The sequence below is a fragment of the Papio anubis genome, chromosome 8 (assembly GCF_008728515.1).
Source record: "Papio anubis isolate 15944 chromosome 8, Panubis1.0, whole genome shotgun sequence".
Taxonomy (NCBI): domain Eukaryota; kingdom Metazoa; phylum Chordata; class Mammalia; order Primates; family Cercopithecidae; genus Papio; species Papio anubis.
In genome coordinates, this window is record NC_044983.1 from 9,585,432 (window position 1) to 9,609,507 (window position 24,076).

The following is a 24,076-nucleotide window of genomic DNA, read 5'->3' on the forward strand; positions in this document are numbered from 1 at the left end:
CACTGCAAATCCTGATGTCAATGTTTGGCCTTGCTGCACCAGGTGGGCAGACCCAAGTTTGGTTCAGTAACAAAGTTTTCCACTGAGATCAGGATATACACTCTTTACATATATGAGTCCCTCCCCTCTGGACTCACTCCCTGCCTGGGACTCTCTCCAAAAGTTGCTACTAGGGTGCTGATGTGAAGGCAGAGGGGATAGAGGGTGGGCAGAGGAGGTGGGCAGGAGGTCACAGCCTGGTTGGGAACTGAAAGAGGGTGGAGAGTGGACACTGTCCATCTGGCATAGGGAAGATCCTTGGTCTGGTCCAAGGATGGTCCGGAGACCACTGCCAACTATTCCTTCCCCCTCCATCTCTAAGCAATTCTGCAATAGACCTTCCCAAGGGAGCTGGTTCACAGCCTCCCTACAGAATCCCAGGCTGCCAAGGCTGATAAGAGACCAGAGCAAAGGCATTGCCATGTCTCATTAGAGCCAGGCAGCAAGGTAAGGGCTCTGGGAATGCGGAGATCAGGGAGCCTTTGAAGTGCAAATTCAGAACTGCTGAAGGGCCTTGGTTCTTTAAAGGGAGATTCCTCTTAGTGACTGGTTAGATGAAAACTCTGGAAGTTTCATGTCATATAGCATAAAAGCCAAATACTAGCAGGGAGCTTGCCTGAAAGGACAAATACATCTGGAAGAAAGTCATCCTCTTTCTTCTGCCTGCATGGCTGCTAGCAGCCTAGCAATTCTCTGCCCTGCAGGCTGAGCCTCCATTGTCAATGGAGGACAATGAATTCTCCATCATTCCTGATATCCAACCAGCTAGCAAATCTTAGCGACTTGCTCTCTGCAATTCAATTCACATCAGTCCTTTCCTTGTACCACTGCCCTGTTTATGGTCCTCATTTCTACGCCTCATCTTTATTTTAATTACAAAAATAGCACATGCTTGTTTCAGAAGGGCCCAAGAGCCAAAGAATGCAAGGAGTGAAGTTCTAGAAGCTGCAAAAGACACGAAAGCAAGTTCTCCCCTGGAGCCATCTTGATTTTGGACCAGTGAAACTGATTTTGAACTTCTTACTCCAGAACTGTACGAGAATAAATGTATGCTGTTTTAAGTCACCACCTTTGTGGTAATTTGTTACAGCAGCCACAGGAAACTAATACAGGTTGTTTCCAACTTTTCAGAATTATAAATATTTTATTGTCTTATAAATCTTCATGGGAACCCTTGACTCCAATCTCCCCTGGCTTGGGTCTGTCCTAAGTAGCCACTCCTCTGCTACGGGGCCTGTAATGATTCCCCTACTGCTGGAAAGTGAAATCCAAACTCTTTAGCTCGAAGATCCTCCACAACCAGCCCCAAACCACTTTTCTAGCCTTCGAATCAGCTATTTGTTCTATGACCACTCCACTCTCAACATGCACTTTGTACATTCATTGCCGGCTCACAAGATTTTCTATCTATGAAATGGCTTCCTTAGCCCTTAGCTCTTCTCTGCAGATGGCTCGAAGCTCCGGCTCAAATGGGATCCCTTCCTATAAGGTCCCTCTTTGTCCTCCACTCACACCCAACAGGATGTTATTTTTGCCTTCATTGAACATGCATAACACTTTGCATCTCTTTCCTGGCAAATATCAATTCTATCTTGTGTTTGAGTTATACATTTATATATTATGTGCCTAGCACTTAAACAGTTTGCTGAATTATTTGTTCATTAAATATTTGCTGAATTGAATTGAAATGTGAACTATGCTATGTAGAGAAGAAGGCCTACTTGTTGCTTGTGCTCTAGTTTGATATGGTAAGATGGAATCACCATTGATTTAACCAATTTTTAAATTTATTTTTATTTTTATTTTTTTGAGACAGAGTCTCACTCGGTCCCCCAGGCTGGAGTGCAGTGGCGCAATCTCGGCTCACTGCAAGCTCTGCCTCCCAGGTTCACGACATTCTCCTGCCTCAGCCTCCCGAGTAGCTGGGACTACAGGCGCCCACCACCACACCCGGCTAATTTTTTGTACTTTTAGTAGAGATGGGATTTCACCGTGTTAGCCAGGATGGTCTCGATCTCTTGACCTCGTAATCCGCCCGCCTTGGCCTCCCAAAGTGCTGGGATTACAGGCATGAGCCACCGCACCCAGTCCAACAATTTTTTTAATTTTAATCATTCTGAGTGTATAATAGTTGTATAAACATAATTGATTTTAACAACAAAAGATGGTCATTAGAAATGGCCAAGTAAAGCCAGCTTAAATCATGCTTCTAGTTTTTCAAACCTAATCCTTAATTTATTGTGCCTTTAGAGATGCAAGAATAAATGTGATGGCAATTCATGAGAAAAGAACTGGAGAATATGAGCTGACCCCAAACTCAATAGTGATTCCCCACTGTGATTCCGTTGTTAAAAACACTAATACCATCTCAGGCTGCATTTACAAGAGTTGCAAGTCCAGAACAAAGAGGAGATTGTCTCATGGTTCTTTCAGATGCATCTTCTGTGGGAGATCTGATCAATGTGGTCACTGTGTTTTTCAGACCTAGTAGAGCCTCAGAATAACTTGTGAAGCTGTTAAAAAAAAAATACAGACTTCTGCATCCCACCTCCAGGAAATTCTGCATTCGTAGGTTGGGAGAAAGCCTAGGAGTTTGTATTTTAACCAGCACAAATTATTGGAGGCTCACTGGTCTAAAAAAAAACTCTTGTTTTTTTCAGTGATGGAACTCTATTATTCAGAATATTGTGTCCAGTTTCCGGTTCCAGAGTCTCAAGCTCCCTGATTATTGTTTCTGCCAGGTCTCAGCATAATCCATCCCAAGTGTTGGTCTTTGATGCTGTACCTACCGGGAAACCAACGGAGCAACAAATCAATTGGCTAGCAGGGAAGGTCTGGGGTTTTAACTAACTGGTTATTTTTTGGTTAGTCACTGTCTTCGTTCATTTATGTTGCTATAAAGGAATACCAGAGACTGGGTAATTTATAAAGAGAAGAGGTTCATGTGGCTCACTGTTCTGCAGGCTGTACAAGAAGCATGGCATCAGCATCTGCTTCTGGTGATGCCTCAGGCTGCTTCCACTCATGTTGGAAGGAAAAAGCGAGGCTGCCTGTGCAGAGATCACACGGAGAAGGAGGAAGCAAGAGAGGACGTGAGTGGAGACGCCAGGCTCTTTTTAACAATCAGCTCTACAGGGGACTAACTGAGCAAGAACTCACCCACTCCCCTCTACCCCTGTCTCCTGAGGGGCATTAGTCAATTCAGGAGGGACCCACCCCTGTGACTGTAACACCTCCCAGTAGGCCCCACCTCTAACACTGAGGATCGAATTTCAACATGAGGTTTGGGAGACACACGTCCGAATTATAGCAATGAGCCTCAATTCCTCCATCGGGAATGTGGGCTGTAATTCACAAGCTCCAACCACCTGATTGATTTCACAGAGATGAATGAAACAGGCCTAGACTATCATCACAGCAGAGGAGCCACCAAAAACAAAAATACGTAAGTGTTACCGGTAGTCTTGTGAGTGTGGTGGTGACAAGGTCCTCAAGTGACCGTGGCGCAGGTAGAACTGGTACCTTGTCTGAGTCGATCCTATATTCCTGAAGGAGATCTGAATGATTCAAGGAAGTTATATTACCCATAACCCTTCCCTCACCCCAGAGGCAGAAACAGTATTAGCCATTCCCACTGCCTGGGGTGGAAGCAGTGGAAGTGGTGGGGAGAGCCAAGGCCATGGGTCACAAAGCTCTGCCCCTCTCACACTGTCCATCCTAATTTCAGAGATTTACTGCTGCCACCCACATTAACAAAGCCACTGGAAGAGCCCAGTCCAGACAGATGACCAAGAGGAAGGAATCATTTCTCAGCCTTAGCACTATTGGTTTATCTTGTGCCCACTGTCATTAACCTGTGAGAGTGAAAGCAGGCTGGCCCATTTCATTTTCCGATCACCCAGTTTATGGCATCGTTAAAATTAATAGAGCACTCATCTCAGCACATAACGAGCAGACCATGTGGAGGAGGCAGTGTTCCTGGAAAAATACTGGCAGAGGCCCCGAGTCTATGTTCACTGTCAGCGTGGTGCAGCCCGGGCCCAGGTCCCACGCAGGTGCTGAGAACAGCTGGGAACCTTAGCCAAGACAACTGCACTGTTAAAATGGGCACTCTGTGTTCTCAGCCTCATTGTTCCTTGGTAGAAGGCACTGATGAGCTGAAGCAGTACTTGGAGTCAGAGAGGAGAAAGTAAGACAATTTGCACATTGATTTCTTTTGGGTAAAAGAGGAAGTGGAGGCTTTCTGTTTGGGATGATGAAAAAGTTCTGGAAATGGATGGCAGTGACGGTTGCCCAATATTGCTCAATATACTTAACACCACTGAACTGTATACTTAAAAATGGTTAAAAGTTTTCTGGGTAAGTTTTACGTTTTGTGTTTTATCACAATTTTTTTCAAAAAAGAAAGTGAGTCAGCTCATTCATAGAGAAGTCCAGTCATAAGTCTGAAGGTAGCTAAACATGTGCCACTATGTTGCTTCTTGATTTTAAATGTCACACTGAACACATAACCCTCTGTCCTCTCAGTACAGTTGACTTATCTTGGGAACAGTGACAAAAGCTGCCTCTTCTTGTAGGGACCATACATGTGCTTTTGCTGATTCTAATTATGGGGCATTTGAGAACAAAGGGGGCTTCTTCAAACACTTCAGTAATTTTCAGAAAGGCTTGAGCCCTGGCTGGGTGCGGCGGCTCATGCTTGTAATCCCGGCACGTTGGGAGGCTGAGGCAGGTGGATCATCTGAGGTCAGGAGTTCAAGACCAGCCTGGCCCACATGGTGAAACCCCATCTCTACTAAAAATACAAAAATTAGCCGAGTGTGATGGTGTGCGTCTGTAATCCCAGGTACTTGGGAGGCTGAGGCACGAGACTTGCTTGAACCTGGGAGGCAGAGGTTGCAGTGGGCCGAGATGGCGCCACTGCACTCCAGGCTGGGCGACAGAGACAGACTCTATCTTAAATGAGAGAGACAGCAAGAGAGAGAGAAAGGCTTGAACCCTTTTTAAGACAGGAATAATACAGCATAGTTGCAGGACAATAGAAAATTCCAGGCAACAGTTTTACATGACTAGCAAAAGGAAACTATTAAAATAGCTGCAGAAGCTAGGAACGGCTAAGACCCTGAAAAACCAGGGTGTGGACCAAGCGCTGACTAAACCGACTGGACCAAACGTGGTGCTGGACTTGAGCCAGGTTTCACCTAGGACCTCACTATCTGCTCATTAACATCCTAAATCACACATTCACCAGAGCCATGACAGTTCCAGGAACAACCATATTCGGTGTAAAAATGGGCAGCACCACAGTTCCAAGAAATCTCCACCTTTTCCCAGGAATTTTCATGGATCTTCTACCCCTTGGTTAAAGAAACCTATACAGGCAGCAGCCCCGAACCGCCTGGTGGATCTCTCTCTTGAGTACACCTGCATTCCCGTTTTACGCGTGTGTGCTCTTCCCTTTGCAACAAATCTCTGTACTTTCACTACTATTTCCCAATTCATCTTTGAATTCATTCTTGCAATGGTGTCAAGATCCTGGACACTGGTTGTGGTCGAGGTTCCACCAGCATTTGGGGACCTCCCTCAGCCTACTGGTGTCACTTTTATCCTTTGAAAGATAGATAGAAAAGCATTTGTCCTGGGGGTAGACCATCCGATTTTTCCTATGGAAATAATAAACAATTCATCCTAGTTAGTGTAGACAATATATTGTGTATACACCAACTCACCATTTGTCTTTCTCTTCGAGAACTGGATACTTCAGTAGAGTGCTGGACTAGGTAAGGACTTTTGCATTTCTGGCCCAGATTCACATCCCTCTGTTAAATTAAGTTTAGCCTAAAGCTGCCTCCTTACATATTTTAAGTTCAGCCTAAAGGTTTCTCCATACGTTGTGAACTATTACCTAACTGGATGTGTGAACAGACTGTAACCTACTCTTTTGCCAGTCACCAAGTTTTGGCCAATCAAAGATAGCCAGCTGTTCAAACCATGTTCAAATAAGGCAAACACTGAGCTCTAACCAATCCAGCTGTTTCTGTACCTCACTTCCATCTTCTGTACCTCACTTTCCTGTTTCTCTCCATACATCCTCTGCAACCACAGCACAGAGTTCTCTGAACCTATTGAGGTTCAGGGGACTGCCCAATTCATGCATTGATTTGCCCAACTAAAACTCTGTTAAATGCAATTTGTCTAAAGTTTTTCTTTTATCACCTCTGCCGTATTTAGGCCTCTGAATGTCTTCACCATCCAGAGACAAATAGAATGTCAAGGCTGAAAGAGGCCTGAAGTGTCCACTTCTCTGAAACCCCATGCAGTGCCTGTCAAATAAATGGTCAGTCTTTAGTCAGACGCCTCTGACCTGGCTTTCTCTTTGAGAAAAGCCACACCCTGTAACTATTACTCATCCTATATCCTCAGAGTGCCTGCCGACATACATAAGAGCTCAGACATAAATTAGGTTTCAGACACAAATAGATTTTTTAAGGATCTTCCACCAATCTCTATATCTCTATCGGCTTTAGATTGGGTTATTTTAATCTTCCAGGAAGACTTTTGTAGGCTCAGAAATTTCAGATCAATTCACATTTTCTACTTGCAGTTTCTAGCTGGAAATCATGTATGGAAGCTGAGTCATCTCCGTTTCTCCTAGAGCCTGAGCTGGCTGTCACCGAGGCCTTGCTCATTATGCAGACTCATTCACATGCCTACCAAAAGCAGCACCTGACGGTCGTGGAAGATTTCCATCCTCACAGGTCATGGAATGCGTCTGCACTGGAATACTTGTTGTTTATCACCTACACTAAGGATTTACAACTGTCTAAGTGTTGTATTTCTAGTGACTGTATTCTGAATGAAAATCTCCTGCCCTGAAGCAAGGCCAACTTCTTTATTCACATGGAGAATGACAGCAGGTAAAGGGGGAAAAAAGATCCCTCTCTTCGTATGTGCAGAATAAAAATCTTATTAAAATAAGACCTTTCAGGTGCTTCCTTTCACTGTTCATTTGGGAAGGTATTTCACAGATGGTACGAACACCCTGAAATGTTGCCCAGTCGGAAATCTTTTATCTGCAGCTTTAGAAGAACAAAGGGTATAACATATGGAAAGGCAGTAGATGGCACAGCTAAGGACAGGGACAGGAATGCAAATTATGATTCTTGTCTCAAAATATTTCTGGTTGGTTTCTACCCACCGAGGGCCATCTCTGGGTGCAGGGTAGAGATTGCACATGGCGTGATTAAGGGCACTGTGATTTCTTGACACCAATGCAGAACTGCGAGCTTTGCAAGTCCTTGCCCTTTATCAAAGACACACTTTTGAGGCAGATCTTTATCTGTCATGGGCTGGAGTCTTGATTAGTAGCGATCTTGGCTCACTACGGCTCTGCCTCCTGGGTTCATGCCATTCTCCTGCACCTCAGCCTCCTGAGGTAACTGGGACTACAAGCCCACCACCATGCCTAGCTAATTTTTTTTTTTTTTTTTTTTTTGTATTTTTAGTAGAGACAGGGTTTCACTGTGTTCGCCAGGATGGTCTCAATCTCCTGACCTCGTGATCCGCTTGCCTTAGCCTCCCAAAGTGCTGGGATTACAGGCGTGAGCCACTGCGCCCGACCCAAAGACATACTTTTAAAAGAAATGAGGAAGGTGGATTTTCATTTTCACAAAGTCATCGTCGGGATGGGTAAAACTGTGTTTCCCCAAAATTTGTATGTTAAAGTCCTAACCCCTAGTACTTCACAATGTAACCTTATTTGGAAAAAGGTCATTGTAAATGTAATTGATAGATGATACTGGAGTAGGGTAGGCCCCTAATCCAGTATCACTGGTGCCCTTATAGAAAAAGGGGAATTTGGATACAGAGACAGAGAGAAGACCGTGTGAAGACACAGGGAGATGCCATCTACAAGGAACACCAAAGATTCCCAGAAAGCCACCAGAAGTAAGGGGAAAGGCATGAAACTGATCTTCCCTCACAGCCCTCAGAAGGAACCAGCCCTCTTGACACCTTGATCTTGGACTTCTACCCTCTTGAACTGTGAGAAAATACATTTCTGTTGTGTAAACTACCCAGCTTGTGGTTTTTTGTAATGATAGCCCTAGAAAACTAACACAGTGGTTAAACTGAAAGCATTTATTTCAGTGTATTGTTTTTGCAAAGTCATAGAAGCTGTAATACCTAAAAGTACAATTTTATTTTCAAAGCATTATGACTAGAAATATTTCTTACTATCTTGATTTCTATTCTATTGCTCATACACACTCCTCATGCACACATGTAGATTTGTATATAATTTATAGAGTCTTTCTCTATTCCTGATCCCTTATGTTTGGAATTCCTATTCTTGGCCCTTAAAAACATTTCCAAAGACTTCTTGTCTTAGATCCCTTCCTTCCTTCCTTCCTTCCTTCCTTCCTTCCTTCCTTCCTTCCTGCCTGCCTGCCTCTCTGCCTGCCTCCCTGCCTGCCTGCCTGCCTGCCTGCCTTCCTTCCTTCTTTTCTTCTCTTTCTTTCTTGCTTATTGCAGCTGAAAATGTTCTCTCACAAAGACGCACAGAACCAGATGGAACAAGAACCTCTTTAGATGCTCATTTTCATTCCACTCTATCGATTGTGTAAAGGTTTTCATTTAAATTATGCTAGTAATTTTTATTTTCTTTGATGTCAAGAAGTTCCTCTTCCTAACTGATCGCAAGGTACAGTAGCTCCCCCTTATCCATGGGAGATACTTTCCAAGACCTCCAGTGGTTGCCTGAAACCTCGAATAGTACCAAACCCTATATAGACTACGTTTTTCCCTGTACCTATTTATCTATGATAAAATCTATCAGTTATGCACAGTAAGAAAATAACAACAGTAACTAATAATCCAATAGAACGTTTATAACAATATAGTGTATTAAAAGTTACATGAATGTGTTCCTCTTTCTCAGAACGCCTTACTGTACTGTACTGTGAGTAACTAAAACCACAGGAAGTAAAACCACAGATGGTGGGGGGACTAATGTATTTCATTTTGGTATTTTTAGCAAATAGGTTAAAAAGTCATTAAAACTTTTTTTGAAAGAATTTTTAATAGATTTTTTTTCTTTTTTTTTTTTTTTTTTGAATGGAGTCTTGCGATCTTGGCTCACTGCAAGCTCCGCCTCCCAGGTTCACGACATTCTCCTGCCTCAGCCTCCCGAGTAGCTGGGACTACAGGCGCCCGCCACCAAACCCGGCTAATTTTTTGTGTGTGTGTGTGTGTGTGTGTGTGTGACGGAGTCTAGCTCTGTCACCCAGGCTGGAGACACCTGGCTATTTTTTGTACTTTTAGTAGAGACGGGGTTTTCACAGTGTTAGCCAGGATGGTGTCTATCTCCTGACCTTGTGACCCACCTGCTTCGGCCTCCCAAAGTGCTGAGATTACAAGCGTGAGCCACCGCGCCCGGCCCATTAATAGATTTTTGATAGTTTCTTTAAGTGTAATAATATGAGAGTTTTTATATGTGACACACAGAATTTTTAAAGTAAAAAAAAATCACATAAACTTGAAAATGTTTCCAAATATTCACTTTCAAATTATTCTTTTCATAGCATGCATTTCTTCAAAAAGATCTTCTCACAGATTGGCCATCTTCTTTTAAAATCTGATAGATCATCTCTGATTTTTAAAATAACTCATGATGTGGGCAGATACAGAGCCCACTTGGCAAGTAGAATAAATGTCAGGTCTTCCTTTTTCTTGATGTTCTCTTGTGCGTACATTCTTATTATCTTCAATGGACTACTCAGGTTGTTTGGACATTTTCTGGGTCAGAGTTTTCTGCAGTGATGACATAGGCAATTCCTTGAAGGAATTGTTTTAAGCCACTTGTTCATTTTGTGAGGATTAGTTTAATCTAAATACAATACCTGTAAGTGCATTTAACTGGGAGCATGTCCAGTGCAATATTGTCCGATAACCTGATAGCCTGATAGTTCATGGCTAAGTAAGGGGCTTCCATCATTATTCTTTTTTTTTTTTTCCTTGAGACAGGGTCTTGCTCTGTCACTCAGGCTGAAGTGCAGTGGCACAATCTCGGCTCACTGCAACCTCTGTTTCCCAGGCTCAAGTGATCCTCCCACTTCAGCCTCCCTAGTAGCTGGGACTACAGGCACATGCCACCACACCCAACTAATTTCTGTGTTTTTGTAGAGATGGTGTTTCACCATGTTGCCCAGGTCTTGAACTCCTGGGCTCAAGCGATCCACCTGTCTAGTCCTCCTAAAGTTCTAGAATCACAGGTGTGAGCCACTGTGCCCAGCCCATCAACATTCTTGATCAAAGAATCTCCACTCTTCTCTTAAGATCCTGGGAACACTACATGGGTCCCATGATGATGTTTGGGACCTATAGACTAAATGAGACTGCCAATTTAATACATCTATTAATATTAGTTAAGTTAAACGTCTTATTTTTTGATAAAACTAAATATAAGTGGAAGTTTTAGCATTTTCTCCAGCGCTCCAACGAATCAGTGCTGGACATTCTGTTTGGGAGATCACTGGTCTAGATCAAGGGCGGTTGGAAGGGCTGTGAAATTCTTTAATACTTAAAAAACAATTTAATTTAAAAAATGGACAGATAACATGATGTTTTGAAATATGTCTACTTTGTGGAATGGGAAAATCAAGCTCATTAACATATGCATTACTTCACATAAATCCTTTGATACTTTTGATTAGATTCTGCCACATTGCTTACTACAGCTTTGGGAAACACAGGGGCAATATGGATAGATCACCATTGTACAGTCAAAGAAACTCACAGTAAGGCACCCTGGTCACTTCCAAGATTGTGGATTACTGGGGCCATCTCTGTTTAATTACCTCTAATTACTAAGTGAGTCTTAGCCCCATTTTCTTAAGGCTGTGTTGTTCTTTTAGACTGGCTCCAGTGGGGCTTCCAAACATAACCCAGAATATCCAATAGCAAACAAGCTGCCAAGTTGGCCAGAATGATTTGTTAGGATTTCTTTTTTGGCCAATTAAAAAATAGCTGTCAAAAGCACTACTTTTCAGGACTCATTAAGGTAATGTTCAAATTGTCTCTAATGATTTTTTGACCATGATTAAGCAAAACAAATAACACAAAACAAAAATCTTCCTATTTCCCAGAGTCCTGGGTTGATCACAAATGCTATTAAGGTTACGACGAGTTTTGTTCTTTGATAAAAGAAGAACCAAGTTTGGAAATTATCATTACCCTTTATTTTCAACACACACACACACTCCTACATTGGTTTGTTTCTGAGTGATGTGTAAGGGAATTTTAAAAACCATTTGGTAAATACATGCACTAGTGTGAATGGGTAGAAGTTATTAGTTTTAAACACTTCATATAATATGGAGTGCAAGTAAAAAGGCTCCCAGCTGAAATGATTAAAAAGTGATATTGTAGAAGAAGATGTGGTCCCAGACTCTTCCTGTACCAGTGTTACTTGTTGAGATTGTTCCAAATCTGCCTATTCTCAGGTTCCTCCTCCGGGATGCTGATATAGCAATAACAGGGATTTTTCAGCCGATTCTTAGGAACACTGGAGTTTAAGCACCATTGGTCTAGGCTGTGTGTCAATAGAGATAAAGGTATCAACTCAAGCGTTTACACAGTGCAGTCTGCTGTACTGGAAATGACTTATTTATTCTAGGTTCATTCACAGCTTCTGTTTATGGCATAATACCTTCTGAGAGTAGGCCATTATGACAACAATGCCTCTGTATCCTCCAGATTCTTGGCTGTCACTATCCTGACCTACCACCTGTGTCACATCCCATCAGGTTCTGTGGATGAGGCATGGTGCTTGGCACAGACTGACACACTTTGGGGCAAACTTGGCAGAGCAGCCTGAGCCAAAGCAAAAAACAGAAATCAACCAAGATACAACCTTTGTGGAAAACCCTATTGAACAAAAGCAACTCTGTGGAGTATCCTCTTAGCTGCAAATTGAGACAGAATTGTGGGGCGCGCTTGGCCACTGATGGAGGTGATGAGCCTGGGGCTGGGATGAACAATGGGGACACAGATTGTTGGCTCAGAGCCAGTTTCTTTGACATGCATTTCCCAGCGTGTGTTCTATAGAACACCGATCTTACCCGATATTCCAGGAATAAGGGGTTTCATGGTTAAAACCCTTTCTTGGATATTCTTAAGTCTTTTTTTCTTTAACTTTCTATTTTGAAATAATTATAGACTCAAGGGAAGTTGCAAAATAGTCTTGTGTATCCTTCATCCAACTTCCGCCAGAGGGACATTTTGTATAGCTGTTGTACAGTGTCAACCAGGAAATTGATATGATACAGTGTCATTAACTACAGGCCTTATTCCATTTTCAACATTTTTTACATGCATTCAGGTGTGTGTATGTGTACAGTTTGCTGCATTTTTATGCTGTGTGTAGATTTGTGTAGCCACATCATCACAAAGTGGCTCCCTTGTACTATCCCTTTGTATTCATCCCCTCTTTCCATCCCTGTTCCCTGGCAACTCTGATCAGCTCTAATCTTTACAGTTTTGTCATTTCAAGAACATTGTATATATGGACTCACACAGGTATGTAAAATGTTGAGATGGGCTTTTTCCACTAAGCGCAATGCCCTTTAAGATGGGTCCAGGTAGTTGCATGCATCAATAGTTTGTTCCTTTATTTTGCTGAGTAGTATTCCCTGGTGTGACTGTACCATGGTTAGTTTAACCATTCATCATTGAGGGATACTTGGATTGTTCCCAGTTTGGGGTGATTATAAGTAAAGACATGACCGTTCAGGTACAAGTTTTTATATGGACATACATTTTCATTTTTCCAGAATAAACGTCCAAGAATATAATCGCTTGGTTGAGTGGTAGTTGCACATTTAGCTTAATAAGGAACAACCAATGCACCATTTCAAATTTCCACCAGGGACACACGAGAAATTCAGTTTCTCTGCTTCTTCTCCAGCATTGTTGCTGTTTTGTAGCTGTTCTAACAGGTGTGTCGGGATATCTCATTGTAATTGTAGTTTGCATTTTCCTAATAGTTGATGATTATAAATATCTTTGCATGTTCTTATTTCATCTGTATCTCCTCTTTGGTGAAATGTCTGCTCATGTTTTTGCCCATTTTGTAACTGGATTTGGGGTTTGTTTTAATTGTTGAGTTTTGAAGGTTATTTACATATTCTAGATTCTAGTCCTTTTTAAGTTACGTGTATCTCCTCCCAGGAGTAGGTTGTCTTTTATTTGCTCAACTGGGTTTTCCACAGCACAAAAATTTTTCATTTTGATGAACTCTAATTTACTTTGTTTTCATGGACTGCATTTTGGTGTCGTGTCTAATAATCTTTCACCTAACCCTTGGTCCTGAAGATTTTCTCTTATGATTTCTTCTAAAAGTTTTATAGTTTTACATTTAAATCTGTTTAAATACAATATATAGTCCCAGTTTTACATTTAAATCCATGATCCATCTTAGATCACCTGATCTAAGCTATGAGCTCATAAGCTAGGCTTATGGGTCAAGATTTATTCTCAATGCTTTTTCATATATTAAGGGCTAATTAACATTCCAAAGTCAAAGAAATGTATTTTTAAGTTTAACCCCAGTTTCTGAAACTTGGCCACCTCTTCGGGCAGTCAGTATTTATTGTGCAATTTCTGTATACAAGGCACAGGGTTGGATATTGGGAAAATGGGCAGAACCTCTGTTCTCTATGAACTGGTTTATTTTTATTCATTTGCATACATATATTATTTGTTTACACAACACCTTTGGAACTGTATTTTGTGGAAATGTTACTGAAACACCAGGAATTCTGTCTGGATTCTGTGGCCTGCTACACAGAAAGCCAGTGACTGAGAGCCAATGACTGAGACTATGAGTATTGCCAAGGAAGAAGGCTTTAATCGGGTGCTGCAGCTGAGGAGATGAGAGCTCAGTCTCAAGTCCATCTCCCTGACCAACTACAACTAAGGATCCATATAGCAGGGAAGAAAACAGGAACTAGGAAGGGGCAAGGAAGCCATCGTGATGAATGAGGGGTCAGGCATCTCATTGTCTGGATGTGGCAGTCTGGTGAGTTTCAGTTCTGTGATACTTTTTTGGGGAGGTTGGTGGTCATTTCCTGAAGAAGGAACTCAGACAAAATAAATGTAGTTTCAAGTTTTAAGACCAGAAAGGTCAATCTCTATGTTTATCCAAAAAACTACCTATGGGAGGATTGAGTTGGTTTCAGAAATTCTTTAGGAATTTCTGCCCAAGGCAGCAGACAAACAGAGAGACTGAGTCAGGTACCAGTGGAAGCAAAGAGAGATGCAAAATCAGAATGGCACACAGGCAGGAGTCAGGATCTGTTAGAAACCTGGAGTCAAAAGCCAGGAGGGCAGACAGAGGAAGAGGGCTCGGGAGCTGGAGGGACAGTGCCAGGGATCAGACACGTCTGATGGACTGTGATGGTCAGTTCCCAGTCCAGTTTTTAAAGATCTGAGGGCCTTTTTCTTTCCTTTTTATTTGCTGGGCAATGCAATGTTAGTGTCTGGCAGGAATCAGCTAGATTTATATACACACACACACGTTAAAAAAAACTTTTTTAATGCAAGAAGGCTTCCTTGTCCCTACCAGTTTGGAAGCAAAAACATATGGTCACAGCAATACTTGCAATACATGTCTCTGGCATTTCCAGCTGCCCCGCATCCTGTGAAATCATGATGGAGGTGCCTATGCGTTGCCTGTGCTCCACGCCTCTTCCCAATGACCTGAGGAATGACCCCTTTACTGTTTCCTATTCCAGCTCACAGTGGCCACACCTGGGGCTTCTAATGTGAATGCTTTTGTCACGGATGCTGCTGCTGTTCCTGGTTCTTACTCTGCTTACACCAAGGAGACTGATGTCCCTGCCATAACCCTACTTCCAATGCAGGCAGCATTTCCAATGCATTGCAGCTTTCAGGATTTTCTCACTGTGTCTTTGCCTCTCCTTTTCTTTAAGACACGAGCATTTGTCTATGGGGATGGCCTGAAGTGCAGTCTCCATTACCCAGACTCATCTCACTCTCTGACCTTGACTCATGATCTGAGAACAAGTGCTCCCCTGCTTGTCTTCCTGAGGGGCATCTGTCCCTCTTGCAAACAGATATCCTTTGGGCTCTGTCATTTAGAAATGCCCTTATTTATCTGAATTATAGTTCCAGTTCAGAACATTTACAAAGGAACAGATTGTTCCCAATTTAAAAGCAGGTACATTCTAAAAGTTGGCGAGCCAGTCATTTAGAATTTGAGCCTCATATTCCATAGGTATGAAATTATATATAATGAAAAAGTTCCCAAGGCAGCTCACAGAAAGTCTACTTATACAAAGTAAAGTTAACCTGGGGTAATACAGCTCTATGGCCTAGCCACAGTCAGCAACGTGTTTCCATTAGAATGCATGTCTTATATCAACTGGGAAGCCAAGAAGGCAGTTCAGAATTGAACTGAAATCTATCCTGTTGTTGGGATTTTATAGCCAGATATCAGTAAACCAGGCCCCAATGAGTGGAGACATCTTGGATTTAGATTCTCATGAAATTCTTTATCAAATCCCGGGATCTTCCAAAAGACTGCGTAAAATGGTAATTTAATTCTGCAGAAGCAGAACCTCAATTGGATATCATCTACCAAAGCACTGCAATGTCTATCTTTTTGGGATCATGTCAAAGATCCTAAATCTGTGCTTACTTTGGCAGCAAGTATTTGTATTTAGGATATTAGTAATTAGCACACTGGAATGATACAGAGAAGATTAGCATGGCCCTGCACAAGGATGCTGTGCAAATTTGTGAAGTTTTCCATATTTTTATTGCATTTACTCAGTCATATGTGGGAGCTAAAATAAGGTGATTTTATGGAGGTAGAGAGTAGAATGTAGTTACTAGCAGTTAAGAAGGACATGAAGGTGGGGGAATGAAGAAAGGTTGGTTAGAGGTATAAACATATAGTTAGAAAGAGTAAGTTCTAATGTTAGATAGTAGAATTGGGCAACTGCATTACATATTTTGAAAATAGCTTCTAGCTATCTTCTAGATAAGGCTTGAAATGTTCCCAGCACCTGGAAATAAATACTCAAGCGGGATACCCCGATACCCTGACTTGATCATAACACATTCCATGCATGTAACAAAACATCACATATACACCATGAATATGTGAAAATATTATGTATCAATTACAAAAAGATACTAAATCAAGAAGGAATGCAGGCACCACTGTTGGGGGTGGCCCTGGCATCTGGTGATGAGTAGTGGACAGAGAGACACAGGTGGGACATAGGAGAGGCAGCAAACTGTAGGTGCCTGATTCAGGAAGCCCTTTTGATCCACTGTGAATGTAATTAAGTTGTGTTTTCTGTTCCTAAAGGATAGCTTTCTCTTTGCCATTTGTCTACTCCCCATTTTTCTGTACTAAGATTTCCTTATCTTACACTGATCAGGCGAACAGGTTATTAAATAATACAAGGAAGAAAACGTGAGAGATTGTCTTTAAAAGTGATCAAACAGCAAAGAGGATTCCTGACCGAAGGGAAAGAGGAATGGAGTGACACCTGCTATGTGCCAGTCACTGTGCTGCTTATTTATTTATTTATTTATTTATTTGAAAGGGAGTCTCTGTCTGTGGCCAAGGCTAGAGTGCAGCGGTGCGATCTCGGCTCACTGCAAGCTCCGCCTCCCAGGCTCACGCTATTCTCCTGCCTCAGCCTCCCGAGTAGCTGGGACTACAGGTGCCCGCCACCACGCCCAGCTAATTTTTTGTATTTTTAGTAGAGACGGGGTTTCACCGTGTTAGCCAGGATGGTCTCGATCTGCTGACCTCGTGATCCGCCCACCTCGGCCTCCCAAAGTGCTGGGATTACAGGCGTGACCCAACCTGCCCGAACTGTGCTGTGTCTTTTCAACTGCCTACCTTTATCCATTCTCATTAAACACACACACGAAATGGATATTGTTATCCCTACCTAACTGATGGAAATGGAAGCCTGGTGGGTTACAGTAGACTGAGAGCCTTTAGTCAGTAAGTAAGGGGCATTGCAGGGATTGAAACACAACTTCGGACATCAGAGTGACACTTTTTCCGCTGCTCCTACCACTGAAATAGAACATTTCCATGTCACCCCCTCTAGAAACAAAAACATTCTACTCAATTGTTTTTCAACCAGGAAATAAAAATATTCAAAAAGCAAAGACCACCCCTTCTCCTCTTAACTATATTTAATACGGGGAAAGTGATAGAGAACACAGTAGGTTTGGCAGTAGCTATACAAGGCTGGTCACACTGAATTAGAAGGGCACAGTTTGTTGACAGCCCGGATAGATGGTAGGTTCTGTGAAATGGACCCCGAGCCAGTTAACAGTGATGGAGAAGAAGCCCACCTGCTCGTTAGACTTCGTGTGGCGCCCGGCTCAGTGCCTTAAAGAAGGGATCATTATGTATACAATTTGAGAGTAGAAAGAAAGAAAGGAAAAAAAAGCACCGTGCTGTAGAAAAAGTGTGTCAGCTTTTTAGATTATAAAATGGGAGCTATAACATCCACTCTGGTGGCACAAAAATTAAATCTAGCCACCAAATCATATCGAAGCCAAAACACAAAAAAAGAGATGTGCTTCTCGTTAGAAGAGCCATAGGCACCAAATCTAATCGCGTTCCAGCTCAGCCTCCCCAATACCAGCTCCCGCGCTCCTGTTTCTGGTGCTGCATGACAAGCTCCCCCTAGTGGGAAGCAGGGACATTTCAGCATCCATGCTCAGCTGATTCAGAACAATAGAAATGTCTCAGGGTTTCCATTTTTTAAAATGCTGCTTTAGTTGGACACTGAGCAAAAACTGGAGCCAAAACCAGTGGATTTTCATGCAATGCAGGTAACAGTGGGACTTTTCACCCTCCCCTTGTGCTTATGCTCAGGAAATCCTAATAGGACACACCCTGAAAGTGCAGGGATGTGTGAACAATCCCGTTCGTGCCTATGCACACATCCGTCTCTCTCAATCCCTTACCTCCAATAGGATCCAACAACAAAATGTATCCTAGGTTGTCGCAAACACTGTATGCGGTGCACATCATCAGAAGGGCCCTTCGAATGCTGCTGACCCGTGACTTAGTTGGGTAGAACCCCAGCTTCACATCTGCTTTGCCTTCCGCTTTACCGATAGCCTTTGTGTGCACTCAAAGGGCTGCTGACAAGATATGTCCAGTGACATTTTTATGTGTCCTTTAATCTTATTTTACTGACAGGTCAGCAACCTGAACCAAGTGTGAGGAAGCCACTTGCTCCAAATCACAGTAGAAGGTTGAGCATATGACTATTACCAAGAGGAAGTGGAGATACAAGTGATGCCATCTTGGGGGCTAATTTGCTGTTTTCACTTCTGATTAGCCCTTGTCTCGTGAATGCCTCCTGATTATTACTTGATTTACTGTCCCTAATGTAAGAACATGTCAACCTGGATGTTGTTGCACCAATTACAGGTTTTGATGCATGCAGCATTCTTGCCTCTTCTGGAGGGTAGGCTTTCATTGTCTTGCACAGGGCACCCATACCCTTTCCCTATGGTATACAAGCCCTGGTTCTGGGGGTGACAGGTGCAGAGATCTACCTGTATTGCTGCCACTAAAGACCATGCTTCCATCTGTAAGTTCCCCCAGTAAAACATCCTTTACTAACAAACTGGAGTTGTCTGCCTTGTTCTTTGGTTTCTTGGCTCTTTTCACCTTTGGGGGCTACTTTGCATATATGACCCTTTCATGGAGCAGGCATGTTCCCATGATATTCAGCTGGCTGCCGCCACTACCATAGAGCAACTCTCAGAGAGAACTCGGCCACCTCTCCCTTTAAGTGTTGAAAAGAGCAGGAAGTACAGGCTACTCCATAGGCCCAATGCCCAAGGCCCTGCTGGAGCTATCCAATTCTCACTGTTAGCCTAGGCACCCTCCAGGAGACCAAACATTTTGTACTTAGGCAGCCCTCAAGAAGAGGCAGTAGAAGAATTAAGCACACTTCCCAGGTTAAAAACTCCTTGTGTTACATACACCATGGAATACTATGCAGTCATAAAAAAGGATGAGTTCATGTCCTTTGTAGGGACATGGATGCAGCTGGAAACCATCATTCTCAGCAAACTATCGCAAGAACAGAAAACCAAACCCTGCATGTTCTCACTCATAGGTGGAAATTGAACAATGAGAACACTTGGACACAGGAAGGGGAACATCATACACCAGGGCCTGTTGTGGGGTGGGAGGAGTGGGGAGGGATAGCATTAGAAGTACCTAATGTAAATGACAAGCACACCAACATGGCACATGTATACATATGTAACAAACCTGCACGTTGTGCACATGTACCCTAGAACATAAAGTATTAAAAAAAAAAAACCTCCTTGTGTTGCAGATCTCAGGACGGGCTGAAGCTCTTCTGGGGAGCATTTATACCCATTAATGCATTGTCATCAGGGTAGGGGGTATAACCTACAAAGAAAGTCATCACACAGTGATACGACACAGTATCCAGCTGCCATAAAAGAAAATCGATTGTGTTGCATGGATTTGTGCAATATAAATATTTCTTGAAAGAAAGAAATAATGAACGATGACATCACTAGTTTTTAGGCACTGATTTTTGAGAATTTGTATATGTAGAAGTTGGGTGTTCTGAAATTAGTACATTATGAATGGGGAAGGAGTCAACTCGCTTAAGGGAACAAAATAGCTGCAGGGAGCTGGAGACAGAGTAGGATGAGGCAAGAAGAAAGGCCTGGAGCAGGGCCAGGACTGTGAGACCCACAGTTGGTGATTTTTTTTTTTTTTTTTTAGATGGAGTCTTGCTCTGTTGCCAGGCTGGAGTGCAGTGGCGTGATCTTGGCTCACTGCAACCTCAGCCTCCTGAGTAGCTAGGACTACAGGCATGCGCCACCATGCCCAGCTAAGTTTTCTATTTTTAGAAGAGACGGGATTTCACTGTGTTGGCCAGGATGGTTTCTATCTCCTGACCTTGTGATCCACCCTCGGCCTCCCAAAGTGCTGGGATTATAGGCGTGAGCCACCATGCCTGGCCCACTTGGTCCTTTTAACAGGGACCTCCTAGGGCCTAGGGGATGGGATTAGCCCCAGACCTCACTGTATCCAAATGTCTCTCCACTGTTAGGGAGAGAAGAGAGGAAGGCAGAGAAGGCCTGACCAAGCCTGGCTGGGGAGGGCTCCCAGGGTCCTTGTGGCAGAGATGACTACCCACACTTGGGAAACTGATGTGTCAGGAAAGCATGCAGAGGTAACTGAGATGCTAGTTCAAGGAATCAGAAAAGAGAGTCGGAAGGGATCTAGGCGTTGATATGAAAAGCCATGCTGTCAAACCAGAGTTTAGAGCCTGGGCTCGGAGGGTCTGGAGGGTGAGACGGCAGTGCTGGCCAACCACACAGACCAGGCACTGGAGCCAGTGAAGGCCTAGGTGTGCTGGCTGCAGCCCAGCTCAGGGCTCAGGGGAAGCTGGCTGCATTTAAAGGACGGAGGCACTGCAAAATGTTACACCCCTAAACTGTGGAGGTATTGGCCAAAGCTCCTTTCAGGAGTGGCAAGAGCTGTGTATCTGAACTAGTCCTAGTAATGGCCCTGATCCTGATAACGTGATTACGTGTGCTCTTAAATTAAACCAATCTACAGAGGTCACCTGGAGTGTTGGCTTCATTCCCTCCTTATCCCACACAATCCCCCTAATGCTTTGCAGAATAGAGACCTCTCAAATACTGTAAGAAGAGGTACGTGAATTTGGGTTAGCCCAATTGGTTTTGTGGTTTCTGTTTGGTTGGGCTGTCAAGAATTTGTTCTGATGGGTTTGGTTGGGTGACACAGTTATTAGTTAACCAGACCTAAGAAGAGGTGGGAGCCATGTATAACCTGCGTAGCACTGGTAGTTGGCATCAAACCCGAGAGAGGCTCCCATCTCTCTCAAGTGGAGTCTTATCAGGTACGTCTCTCCATCCCCGCTACTCCACCTCATTGAATACAGAATAAAGGTACACATTTATAGGCTCCCAGAGGGCCGGGACCATGTGATGTAATCCTTTATATCCAATGTTAGACACTGTCTAATATGGTAGCCTCTAACCCCTTCAGAAAGGGCTACCCTGAATTGTGCGGAATTTTGAAGACTTAATATGGAAAAAATAATGTAAAACATCTTATTTGTATGTTCTTACATTAATTATGTTGGAATAATAATATTTTTGTTAAGGGAAATATATTATTAAAAGTAATTTCTTCGGTTTCCATTTACTTTTTTTAATGTGGCTACTCAAAAATTTAAAACTCCGTACAAGGCATGATACTTCTGATAGGTAGCACTGTTTAATACCTTCTCTGGTGGCAAATCCAAAACACAGATCTTATATAATTTGGATAACAAATCCCCTTCAGTCACCAGTGAGCCCACACTGATAAAAGAAACTGATCTCAGAGCCGCCGAGATCCCAACTCAATTAAACACTGACCTTTGTTCCTTCTTTTCACAGCCAGTTAGGAAAAAAATTACTCAGAGGAAAATCTTAACAATTTCTATCAACTGAAAGTCTTGTCTCAGACCCAGACTGACTTTCATTCAATCCATTCTCTGAAATTTGAGCATCTAACCACAGCCTGCCGGGGCTTGTCTAGCTGAGACAGGGATCCTTCTGGAAAGAATAGACACAGTCTCTGGGTGCTTCTAGCTTCTGGCCCTGTTCCCTCAAAAGGTCAGTTTCAATCTCAGATCACACAGCTCATGCGCTAGAACTCCTTCTCCCTGTGTTCCCCCAGGGCCCTGGTCAGCCCAGCAGAGCCTGTGTTATAGGTCACAGTTCCAGCCATTGTTCTTTCTTAGCTCTGTCGAAGCCACACTTAATATTGATCCTGAAGACTTTCTTTTTCTACATCACTTTGTGCTTGACTGGGATTAAATGGAAGACTTATACCATCAGCAAATTGGCTTTCCACACCTCACAAACCAACTCACACGCTTCCTCCCAATCCTCGCGAATACCGGGTCTAATTCCCGAAGTCGGCTGGCATTTCAGGCCAGGATCCACCCGAGCCTCCATCCACGGCCTAGTGAGAATGGCCTGTTTGCCTAAGAGGATTAAGTGGAGAGCAGCCAGCTAAGCTTCCACAGAGGCGTTTTAATGACTTCAGCGCTAATCGCTTCCTAGGCCTCATCAGCCACCACCAGTCATGACTGGGCTTTTTTAAGACGGATGTCACTAATCTGTTCCACTCCAAGGATGCCAGAGCCCCTCTCTTTGTTGTCTCTTCTACTTCCCCTTCGCAGGCTCCACTTTTATTCTTCCGAATAATATAACCCCCCTACCCCCCACTCCTCATACCTCTCAACCTGCCTCGCTCACCTCACCAGTTTGGCCTTCTCCAAGAATTCTGGACAGGAAGTAGAACCTCGTTCACAGGCTCACATCATCATTTTGGAGTAACTTACCTAAATGGAACATTCACTGTCACAAAAGGAAACTTACATTTCAGGGCTTGGTGTTGTAACTTGCCCCTGTAATCCCAGCACTTTGGGAGGTCCAGGTGGGAGGACTGTTTGAAGCCAGGAGTTCAAGGCCAGCCTGGGCAACACAGCAGGACCCTGTCTCTACACAAAATTTAAAAATTAGCCAGATGTGGTGATGTGCACCTGAAACAGATTAGTTCCAGCTATTCGGGAGGCTGGGGCAGGAGAATCACTTGAGCCCAGGACTTTGAGGCTGTAGTGAGCTGTGATTGTACCACTGCACTCCAGCCTGGATGACAGAGTGAGGCCCTGTATCTAAAAAATAAAAATAAAAACTTTGAAGAAAAAGAAACCTGCATTTGATTAGAGGAATCAGAGAAAATATTTATGAGCAATTTCTGGCCCCAGTTGTCTATGACTTGGAAAACCTGTTTATCTGCAGTTAACCTCTTGATTCTGATTTCAATTCTTTTACCCGGTGGTTCTAACATTCAGCTGGATCCAAAGACCATGATCAAAACTCAGTTTTCTCATGGTGCCCTTTTGTATTTTTGAAATCTTTAAATTATTTTTCTTTTATAATAGAACTACCTTTACTCTCTGGTCAAGGAGCTGTTAGAGTGTGTGTCAGTTGCAAAAAAAAAAAAAATTCTAATTACGGTGTCAATATTTAAAAAAATATTTTGGCACTAGCTTATTACTAAAACTTGTCTACTGTTTTGTGAGTTTTGTGTGTGCACTATTTTGGTATTAGTGTTATGTTGGCTTTATAAAGAACATTGGACATGTTGACTTTCTTTAGAAAAGTTTCGAAAGTATTAGAATAATCTCTTTCTTAAAATTTTTAAATTTAAAATTTCATTTGTGAAATTGCCTGTGTCCAGCATTTGGATAAATTATTCATTTCATGTATATTCATTCCTTAGGCTTTCTAATTTATTTGCATAGTTAAAAAGTGTTTTCTCTGTCTTTGTGTCATTTCCCACCCTCCTTTCTAATTTTATGTATTTGTATTTTGCCCCTCATTTTTTTAGGATATTAATGGTTTATCTGTTTTATTTAAAAGAACCAGGACTTGGAGTCATTTATTTTTCTCCCAGATATCCATTTTTTAATTTATTCACTTCAACTCTCATTTTTATTTCTTCATTTTGCTATTTCATAATTATGTTCTCTTTCAAACTTTTTAAGTTGAATAACTAATGCATTATTTTGATTCTTTGTATTTATTAATGCTAAGAGCTTATGCCTAATAATTTTCCTCAAAACATTGTTTTAATCATGTCCTTAGGTTATGAAGTACAGCTGGCAAATTTATTCATAATTATTATTGTCTAGTGGTTTTTTTTTTTTTTTTTTTTGAGATGGAGTTTCACTCTTGTTGCCCAGGCTAGAGTGCAATGGCGTGGTCTCAGCTCACTGCAACCTCTGCCTCCCGGGTTCAAGCGATTCTCCTGCCTCAGCCTCCTGAGTATCTGGGATTACAGGTGCCCACCACCACACCCAGTTAATTTTTTATATTTTTAGTCGAG

The 24,076-nt window shown here is 42.7% G+C and overlaps 1 long non-coding RNA gene and 1 other non-coding gene across 2 annotated transcripts in view; one reads left to right on the plus strand and one right to left on the minus strand.

Annotated features, from left to right (window-relative positions):
* Positions 1-24,076, minus strand: part of LOC103886629 — a 69,996-nt gene that overhangs the window by 7,187 nt on the left and 38,733 nt on the right. The window lies entirely within an intron of this gene.
* On the plus strand, positions 15,773-15,877 carry LOC116268699. Its single transcript, XR_004175872.1, has one exon. It is a non-coding gene; the product is annotated as a U6 spliceosomal RNA (small nuclear RNA).